Raw genomic sequence first — 10,585 nt, forward strand, 5'->3', positions numbered from 1 at the left:
CACTTAGAACATTTGTTGTTCTTCGCCACCATATTTGTTTTGAATTTTTTTGAATTTTTTAGAGTTCACTATTCATGGTGGTATCAAAAGAGCTAAAACTCGGATGTGCACTTTCCAACACTTTTTTCATGAATGCAAATGACACTGACATATAGGTGATGTTTTTGTGAACATTTTGGTATCTTATTTGCATTTTTCTGATTTAGTATGAATTAGTTATGAAGTTTTCAAACTGACGGTCAAATGGTCAAAGGGCAAAAGCATAAGAGTAGCAAAGTGACTTGGACAGAACTGGTGACTTTTGGGAATTAGGGGTAAAACAGACGAGTGGGACACAACTAGGGGCATAAATCTAATTATCCCTTTTTTTCGGGCGGGATCCATTTTCAATTGTAATTACATTCTATATACATCATTTTTATATATATACTTTCAAAAGCACAACAAAGAATTCTGCTCCTTTATATGTATAATATGATTTACAAATACAACGATCTCGAAATCTTAAGGTTGAATTTGAAAAAATTTAACCAAATTATGTTCTATTAAAATGTATGGATCAGTAATATCTACATATTAAATAACATAGATGTGCGTGAATTCATATGAGTATGCATGTTTGATAGATCAATTTTGGTTCGAGTATGGATTACATGTATCATCATCTCGAATTCAAATATTTTAATCCCTTTTTTGTTCACTCCTTTCACGCCCATCTCTCTCGCATGCATGCTCCTTCAGGTAGCTATCACTCTCTTTTCGCCAGCTCACCCGCACGCTCACTTCATGTTTCTCCTATCCTCGCAAACATGGTCTCTCGACGTCTCCCTTGAGAAGTGTCACACTCTCCCTATCATTATACATTACACGGTTTTCATTATCTCTCACGTCTCTACTGTTCTCTGGTATCACTCGGTACCTAAGCTTTCTTTTTCACCGCCACACACACAGTCTCCACTCGTCTTTCACTTTGTCTTTCTCTCTATGGGATTCTCTCACACACCCTATATGTCTCTACATATGACTTATACCACTAAAATTACTCTCTCTCTCTCTCTCTTGTAGACACAACATTTGTTGCGGTCTCCTTTTCGTCTCCATCCCAAACTGACATTATTCATTTGTTTACCGATCAGACAACCCCGACTACCGTCTGCTCTCTCTCTCTCACAGACACACACACACACAACTCCTGCTTCCACTCCCCTTCCCGACTACCGTCTCTCTCTCTCACACACAAAACTCTCGCTTTCGCACCCCGACTCGTATTTCTCTCACAAACATTTATCGACTAGCTAGCCTCTAGATAGGTTTATACACCCGCACACTCGTGCTTCCACCATCGCATACATGTCTCTCTCCCGCTCCTTGTATCTATGTAGTTTTTTCTTCCCTTCTTGAGACACGCCTCTCGATCGTGCACACACACACTATCGCCTCATTTTAAGCTGATACCTATCGCACACACACTCCTTGTGTCTTTGTCACACATGCACTCCGTCCTCCTCCACTCTCCCTCTCTCTCACACACACATGGGCTTTTTGCAACAACTAGCAAGATGCCCATGCGTTCCACGGAGCATCAAGATGCATTTGTATGAGTAGTTTATCTTGTGGGGGAAAAGGATGAATGAGGGAAGGCCTTATTTGCAAATGTGGAGAGGGGTGTGGGTATCTTTTTGCAAAATTGCCATAGTTTCCTTCCTATCCGTCAGATATAGATCGGACGGCCTATATTGCAGGATGGCAGGCACAGATCATCACCGACAATGCTTTTTATAAGAGTAGGGATAAAAAAATAGAGTTGGTGATGATGGTGGGCCTGCCATCCTGCAATGTAGGTCGTCCGATTTATATCTGACGGATAGGAAGGAAAATATGGCAATTTACCCGCACTCTTCACCACATTTGCAGATAAGGCCTTCCCTCGTTCATCCTTTTCTCCCACAAGATCTTGATGTTCCGTGCAACGCACGGGCATCTTGCTAGTATGAGTAGAAATTAGACATATACCACTTCTCGAATCTTGAAACCAACAACATTCCTCCCTTATCTCATCAAAACCGCCAAAGGAATATATTTTGAGTGAAACATAACATATTTTTAGTGATATACGTATTTCAAAACTAGACTTTTTTTCTATCAAATCGGTGAATATGTATTAATCTACTTTGATCGTGTGGCAACGCATTGGCACATTGCTAGTAGTTATTATAATTTTTTGGACACCAGACAAACGGTGGAGTACATATACGAAGAGAAGAGGCGCACGCACGCAGTTGGCCTCTCGCTGTCTCGCACACATGAGTGTTACGTACAGGCGACGTTAACAAATAAACCCTAAAACCCTAGGTGCACGATTGCTGCATTCGCGGGTACCGGGTACGTGGTGGAGCACCTTCGTAGGAATAGTCAGCTCGCGTGATAATTTGATCCGTCGGAGTTGATGGTCGGGACTCGGGACCACAGGTGAACGACTTGGAGCGCGGTGGCTCGCCAGTTGCCACAGATCGAGTAGCCACGTTTAAAATATCGTTTTTTTAGCGGGGTTAAGAGTTTCGATTTTCAATGGCGTGTTATAAGTAGTAAGTAGTTTTTAGAACGATTGGTATGGAGCGAAAATGGATTCATAGTACTACGTACCTCCTTGGCGTATGGTTGTATGGTTTTTTTTGCGCTGGAGGTTGTATGGGTTGATGTTGCGAGATGTTGAACCTGGTAGTTCTAGGGCAAATACTATGATTTAGATTTAGATGCTGGTTTTCAGTAATGAAAATCGGAAGGGGAAACCCTTCTTTGATTAAAAAAACTACTACCTCCATTCTGGTTTACTAGTCCCCATCGTACTTTGGGTCAAAGTTTGTCCACGAATTTTACTTGTAAAATGTGAATGGAAAACGAGATTTTGTTATACCCAAACAAAAAAGGACTGGAGGGAGTGATTGCTCTGACACGGACGCGACCTCTCATAGCGCAGGCATTGAACCGGCGCGCCGGCCAAGAGGGCCGCACTTGCTGCAGGCCCGGCTGAGCACGCCTCCTCGCCGCGTGCAACCAGCTTAAGACTACCCCGCCTGCCTTCATTGAATCCGCGCGTGCGCCGGCAACACGTCCTTCCGCGAGCCGACAGGCATTTTAGAACACACAAAATGACTAAAATATTAATTGAGTTTCTGGACTTTTAATGTGCATAATCTAAATATGAATTGCATGCACATGCTCCGGTGCACCAAAGTGGGTTGAAAAATCACATGTGTGTCCTTGGTTGAATTTCTAGGTCCCATGGAAGAAATGAGAATGAAATTCAAACATCTGGGCGTCATGACTCGGCCGAGAACATCGAGAAACTTTGATTTTAAATTCATGTAAATCCAAAACTCGCCTGGAAATCATGAAACTTGGCATGGTGTCATGTCATGGCACTAACATGTTGTGGTAAAAAATTGGGCCGATTTGGAAGCTCGTGGTTCTAAGAGGGAACGTGCCACCTTTGAGTGTGAAACGATATACGCCCCCCCCTTGAGTTTCTTAACAAAGGCAACATAGAACTACATTAGTGCCCTGTTAAATTTTGGAATTATTCCGGGTTCGTTTGTCGTTTTTATACATTAATTGAGTTTCTGGTCATTTAATGTGCATAAGTCAAATTTGAACTACAAGCACATGCTCTCGTGCACCAAAGTTGGTTGAAAAATCACATTTGTGTCCTCGGGTGAATTTCTAGGTCCCATGCAAGAAATGAGAATAAAATTAAAACATCTGGGCATCGTGGCTCGGCCGAGAACATTGAGAAACTTGGTTTTAAAATTCTTGTAAATCCAAAACACGTCTGAAAATCATGAAACTTGGCATGGATGTCATGTCATGGTACTACCATGTTGTGGTAAAAAAATTGGCCGAATAGGAACAGATTTTGGTATAAGCTTCTTGCAAACCGAAGCTTCTCTCAAGAAGGCTCGTGGTTCTGAGAGAGAACGTGCCACCTTTGAGTGCGAAACGATATACGTTGTCCCCCTTGAGTTTATTTACAAAGGCAACATAGAACTACATGAGTGCCCTGTTAAATTTTGGAATTATTCCGGCTTCGTTTGGCCTTATTTACATATTAATTGAGTTTTTGGTCATTTAATGTGCAAAATTCAAATTTGAACTACAAGCACATGCTCCCATGCACCAAAGTCGGTTGAAAAATCACATTTGTGTCCTCGGGTGAATTTCTACTCCCTCCTTCCATCTATATAGGTCCTAATGCGTTTTTCGAGGCTAACTTTGACCAAACGTTAGAGCAATAATATATGACATGCAACTTACACAAAGCATACCTTCAAATTTGTATGTCAAAGGAGCTTCCAATAATATAATTTTCATAGTATACATCTCATGTGCTATTAGTCTTGTCAATAGTCAAAGGCTGTCTTGAAAAACACATTAGGCCCTATATAGATGGAAGGAGGGAGTAGATCCCATGCAAAAAATGAGAATAAAATTCAAACATCTGGGCATCGTGGCTCGGTCGAGAACATTGAGAAACTTGGTTTTAAATTCATGAAACTTGGCATGGTGTCATGTCATGGTAGTACCATGCTGTGGTAAAAAAAATTGGCCGAATAGGAACAAATTTTGGTATAAGCTTCTTGCAAATCAGAGCTTCTCTCAAGAAGGCTCGTGGTTCTGGGAGGGAACGTGTCACCTTTGTGTGCATAATTCAAATTTGAAATACAAGCACATGTTCCAGTGCACCAAAGTTGGTTGAAAAATCACATGTGTGTCCTCGGGTAAATTTCTAGGTTCCATGCAAGAAATGGGAATGAAATTCAAAATTCTGGGCGTCGTGGCTGGGTTGGAAACATTGAGAAACTTAGTTTTTTAATTCCTGTAAATCCAAAACACGCATGAAAATAATGAAACTTGGCTTGGTACCATGACATGGCACCAACATGCTGTGGTAAATTTGCAGTCCGATTTGCGAAGGCGCACACATTAACAATCAACAAAGCCATTTTGGAACAAGTGCTGTCACGTTACAATCCACAAGTATTATTGAAACCGTGGGCGTTCTACTTACTAGTACCATTTACGTGCCGCCACGCGTCCCCATTTTTTATTAGCTAGGAGGCGCCGTGCAGGGTAGCTATTTGAGTACGAGAGGCGTGCGATCAGACCCCTGCGCGTGCTTATCGGGAGGAGAGCCCTTTGATCTCCATCTGCCGTCCACCTCTCTCCCAAGGTCTCCATTAATGGCGCTCGAGCCTCTGTTTAATGGCGTGCCTATGTTTCACTCGACTGAGATTTAAGAGAGAAAAAAGAAAATTTGAAAGCACGGATCTTGATGTAAGATCCGACGGACCTATATAGCATCTACTGCGACTTATAGCAAGACTGATGAATATATAAGGACGATTAATTTTTTTTGATCAAAGAAGGGCTTGCCCCTTCCGATTTTCATTACTGAAAACCACCACAATTCAAAAGAAGTTCAGAACAACTCGGTGAGAAACCACAATTCAAGGGGCGGAGGCACAAGGGGCAGTGGAGCACGGTGAGGTCCATCGAGACCTTAGAGAGCTCCATCGTCGGGTCCTATTCGGTCTGCATGATCTCGCCCTCCTCGTGCACAACCATCTCTCGACTTGGGCCGGGGTATTACAAAGCTTTACCGTCACATATTTTATACTACTTCAAGGTGCATTAAATCAACACATGCAAGTATAAAAAGGAGAGTCACGGCATGCATGCATGCATTGTAATTAATGCATCGGTAAACGCAAATTATTGAAATATATCGAGTGCAGTGCTTTGATGTGTCGCATCAACTCGTAAATCAGCGAGAAGTTTGATTATCCTCTCCCTCGCGAACTTAACTGCACCTGCCTTTGGCTGTATGACAGGTTGGCCGCACACCTGTCGGGCCCACCTGTCATACACGCAAAGGCAGGAGCGTCCCTCCCTCGCCCATGAGCGTGGTGGCTGGCAAGACTAGGAGAAGCTTTCGCTACACGCTCTCCCTCCCGCACGCGATGGACATGCAGCAGTTCAATCGGTGTCAGATGGCCAGAAGCGTACTGTAGTACTCCTCCAGTGCAGTAGTACTCCATCATTGTTCGACTTCCCGAAGAGGCGAAGAGCCAAGCGCAGCCCGGACGCTCGTGTGGCAGTTTCATGTGTAGAGTAGTCTAGGATAGCGTGTATCGTGCCTTGTAAGCTTAAAATCGTTGGGGTCGGCTCCATGCTATGTGGCCGTCTCGAAGTTTTTTAAAAAATATTAAAATAGTCTTCTGGCCCTACCTGACACCCTGGTGATTGTAGTTTGCACGCTCATCTGGTCAAGATAGGAATATATATTTTAATTTGTTTTTTTTTGAAAAGGGGGGACTCCCCGGCCTCTGCATCAGAACGATGCATACGGCCGCATATATTTTAATTTGTGGTGGGTAAATGTTAGAGGTTGCAGCAAATATATTGTACACTGCGGGACTTTCAGCCAAGTTTAGAGGCAAGCATGTGGGGCCAGTGCTATGATGTGTCGCGTCAACTCGTACAACGAGGAGAAGCTTGATTTTACTACACGCCTTCTCCCTCACCCATGCGCGCGGTTGCTCGCAAACGAGGACAAGCTTTTGCTTAGTAGTACTTCTACAACAAGCTATCCGTCCCGCTCGCGGTGGACGGACATGCAGTAGTGGATTCGACACTGTAGAAGCAGTAGTAGTAACATCATTGTTCGTCTTCTCGAAGAGGCGAAGAGCCAAGCGCAAACCGAACGTTGCAGTTGCGAACATTGGAGCACGCATATAGCCAGGCTCTTGCATGAGACAAAATTGCTATGTGAGCCCACTATTGTACTAGTACGTACAACTACTTGCTAGTATAGCCCTGTCAACCAGAAAGGAGTATTTGCCCTTCTAGAGATTTCAACAAGTGACTAGACTACACCGAGACAGCGTACATATGGAGCAAAATGAGTGAATCTGCACCGTAAATAAATACGTACTAGTTCTATCGTTTTCCTCTCCGAGGTGCACAATATTGAGTATACTGACTAGTCTCTTTTTGACACGCATTTACGTTTTTTTTACACAGTACAGACGCAAGCGCTCATATACACGCGCATACACTCACCCCTATGAACGCACACACGCACGGCACTATCATCTTGAAATTTACGAAGTCACCATAGGCACCTCGTCGTCGACAATGTAGGAAAATTATGAGGGGGGTCTCTCCAACAGTGTTCCTTGGCTCGCACCTAGCATCACGGTGGTCGAACTTGGAGTCATTCATCTGGTACACGTGGCATCTCAGATCTGGACACAAGGTGACGCGACCTCTCACTTCCTCCGCCATTTGAAGCGACGCCGGTGGAGGGCTAGCATACTCCAATATTAGGTTGGCTCTATGTGATGTGGCAACTTCATATACTAACCAGATGCTGGCTATACTCCCTCTGTAAATAAATACACGGTGTGTTGTTTTATTCCTATCGGCGAGGTAACTTAATGTCTTTTTGCTACTTAATAGGATTACATGCAATGAACTAACCACCGCATGTGATGTTTGGTAGTCTCAAGTCATTGAAAGCCTGCACGGGCACGGAGGGGGACGCAGCTTCATTGACTTACTGCACCTGCCTTTGGGTGTATGACACGTGGGTCCAACTAGGGGTGGGCATAAAAGACCGAGGACCGAGAACCGTACCGAATAAACCAGGACCGAAACCGAATTCACCGAAACCGATTATTCTAGCCAGAACTTCGGTGGGCAGTCATGGAAAACCGAAGCTAGTTCGGTGAATTCGGTTGTAGGTGTCGAATACCCGAAGTACCGAATACACCGAAGTACTAATCTGCTGCCTTTGACACAACGAAGTACTACTATGCTGTTAAGAATACTATAGGAGAAATAGGCCCAGCTGCGGTTAAAACATCACAACCCAGATTGCTACGTTGTTTTAATCCAGAGCGGCGGTCCATCAGTTATCTCTTCCCGATTCACTAAAGAACCTTATCTCTTCCCGTAACCCTCGCCACCTCTTCTCGCTGGCTTGCACCCGCAGGCCCGCAACCCCATCTCATTGGCTCGCCGCGGCCTCGATTGTCGCCCATGGCAGGAGAGACAGAGCGGGTCATAGGAAGGAAGTCAAGGAGCCGCCGAAGTGTGGCGCGGAGAGGCTGCAGGCGTGCTGGACGACAAGGTGACGGGCATGCTCCCTCCATTCTTGTGACATCTCCTCTCTCCTTCCAAACAAGGGTTTTGACGATTGGCGAGGGTGAGGGCAAGCAGCGACTTCATGGAGGGCAGCAATCATCGAATCCAATCGTTGATTTCTCATAGATCGGTTCTGCTCGGTCTTAACCGAGGACCGAACCGATGTTCTGGTGGGCTGAAATCTCGGTTATTGCTTTTGAAGGAAATCGATCGGTCAAAAGTTTTAGTAAACCAATTTTTTTAATTACCCGAAGCACCAAACCGATCGGTTCGGGGGAACCGAATGCCCAGCCCTAGGTCCAACGGGTGGCTGGCCAACCTGTCATACAGCCAAAGGCAGGTGCAGTAGAGGGGCGAGGAGTAGATGGCCAACACGCACGTGAATTCAACGCAGTCTGCACTTCTCATATAAAGGCTCCCGCCAGTCCAATCTACGAAATCCTACGCACCTAAGGGCAAGAGTGATCACTCCAATCGCAAGATCAGTTGACTAGAAGCTAGACCCATGGAGGCGATGAGCGCGAGCATCAGCCGGCTGTGCCAGATGGTCCATGACGCCGGCCTGCATCCTGGCACCAAGGAATGTCTCCAGGTAGTGCTTGAGGCCGCCAGGGCGAGGGGCCGCTTGGACGACAGCTTCGTCTCCTTGTTCGACGAGGTCCTCGTCGGTTTCCTCGACAAGTTCACCGTCGTCAAGAAGCTCGCAGACGACCTTGACGTACACCTCCATCCCACGCGCCCAGGCTCTGCGATGCCTGCCACCCTCAACAGCCTCTATGGTGACAACCTCTTCGACGCACTGGTGGCCCTGCGACTGCCCGCCGTCGCGGCGGAGAATGTCCACCTCGAGGTCGCGCTCGCCGCGCAGCGCCTGGCGCAGCAAGACACCATCGACATAATCACCCACGTCTACGCGCAAATCGTCCACAAGGACTACTACATGCAAGAGGAGGACGATAGGACGCTGGCCTTCTTGGACCGCAGGGCAACCTTGGACGGCATTTTTTAGAAGCACGTTGAGCTTGCCGCCAACGCCGCTGCTCCTCACACGTCGGTTGGTGACCCGGTGCACTAGGGCGTGAGGATGTCATTGATGGATCCGTATGTATCTTTATCTTTCCGTCAAATCCATGTAGTAGTATATGGTACTACTAGTAATTATCTTACCTTTCGCATCAACTTCATAATTTTCCTACGTACTCCATGCATGAACCGTGCCAGAACCAAACTTCTCATTACTCTAGGGAAAATCGTTATTTCTATCTATCGGTCGCCCCATGGAGCAGAACCAAATTTTACAAGTTACAAGTTCAAAAGGAAAAGCCTGCCGTGTTCGCGTCGCACCCCCACACGGTTTGTTTGGCACGCCGCTCAAGGGGGAATGCGTGCTGTGTTGCATTTTCACTTACAAGTGGGACCGCAGTTGAGCAAACCGAGTATCGGCAAACCCCCACCCCGCCCACCGCGCGATGGCTGAGAAAACAGGAGGGAGAAGAGATGGCTGTAGCTAGCACGGACTCCAAGAAAATTAGTGTCGGATGGGACTCGTGTGGGTGGCGTGTGCCGTACTGCTAGACATGAATGCTAGTTATGGCCCATGCCACCCCACTATATCGAGGTGCTGGTTACTCCACTATATCGAGTATGTAGAACAAATTTCCTGGAGTCCGTGCTCGGCCCTCCTCTATCTCTCTTCTCAGCCAGCCAGCAGACGCGCGGAGCCCATCGTCTGTTTGCTCATATGCGGTCCCACATGTCAGTGAAAACGCATCGAGAAGGCACTAATCCAACTTACAGGAGCAGTTATGGAAGTTGGATATCTTCTAAAATGTATTCTTGTGTTTCTTGTTTTCTTTGGTCTTGCTTTTCTAGTAAAAAATTTGGTGATGTATTTCCATGTACCAAAAAATCAATGATGAAAAAAAGATATGTGTTTGCAAAGAAAAATGTACGCGGCTGGGATGCGGTCGCGCGTTCGGCGCACGGCCACCGCATCCGAGAAATGGCCTGGACACGACCCCATTGCCCTACCCAAACGGACAAAATCCGGGCAAAACAGAGGTCCGTTTGGGGTCGTGCGTTGGAGTTGGCCTTACAAGTGGGACCACAGTTGAGGAAACCGACTATCGGCAAACCCCCACCTCGCCCGCCACGCGATGGCTGAGTTAGAGAAACGACTAGGTTGAAGAGATTGATGTAGCACGGACTCCAAGAAATATGGTGTCAGATGGAAGTCGTGCTGGTGGTGTGTGCCGTACTCCTGGACGTGAATGCTTGTTCTGGCCCATGCCACCCTACTACTCCTAGTACTACTTATAGTAGTAGTATCGAGGATTCGAGGTGCTGGTTACGTACAGCGAACACATTAACATATGGCCCA

This window comes from Aegilops tauschii, chromosome 1 (genome assembly GCF_002575655.3).
Source record: "Aegilops tauschii subsp. strangulata cultivar AL8/78 chromosome 1, Aet v6.0, whole genome shotgun sequence".
NCBI classification, from domain to species: domain Eukaryota; kingdom Viridiplantae; phylum Streptophyta; class Magnoliopsida; order Poales; family Poaceae; genus Aegilops; species Aegilops tauschii.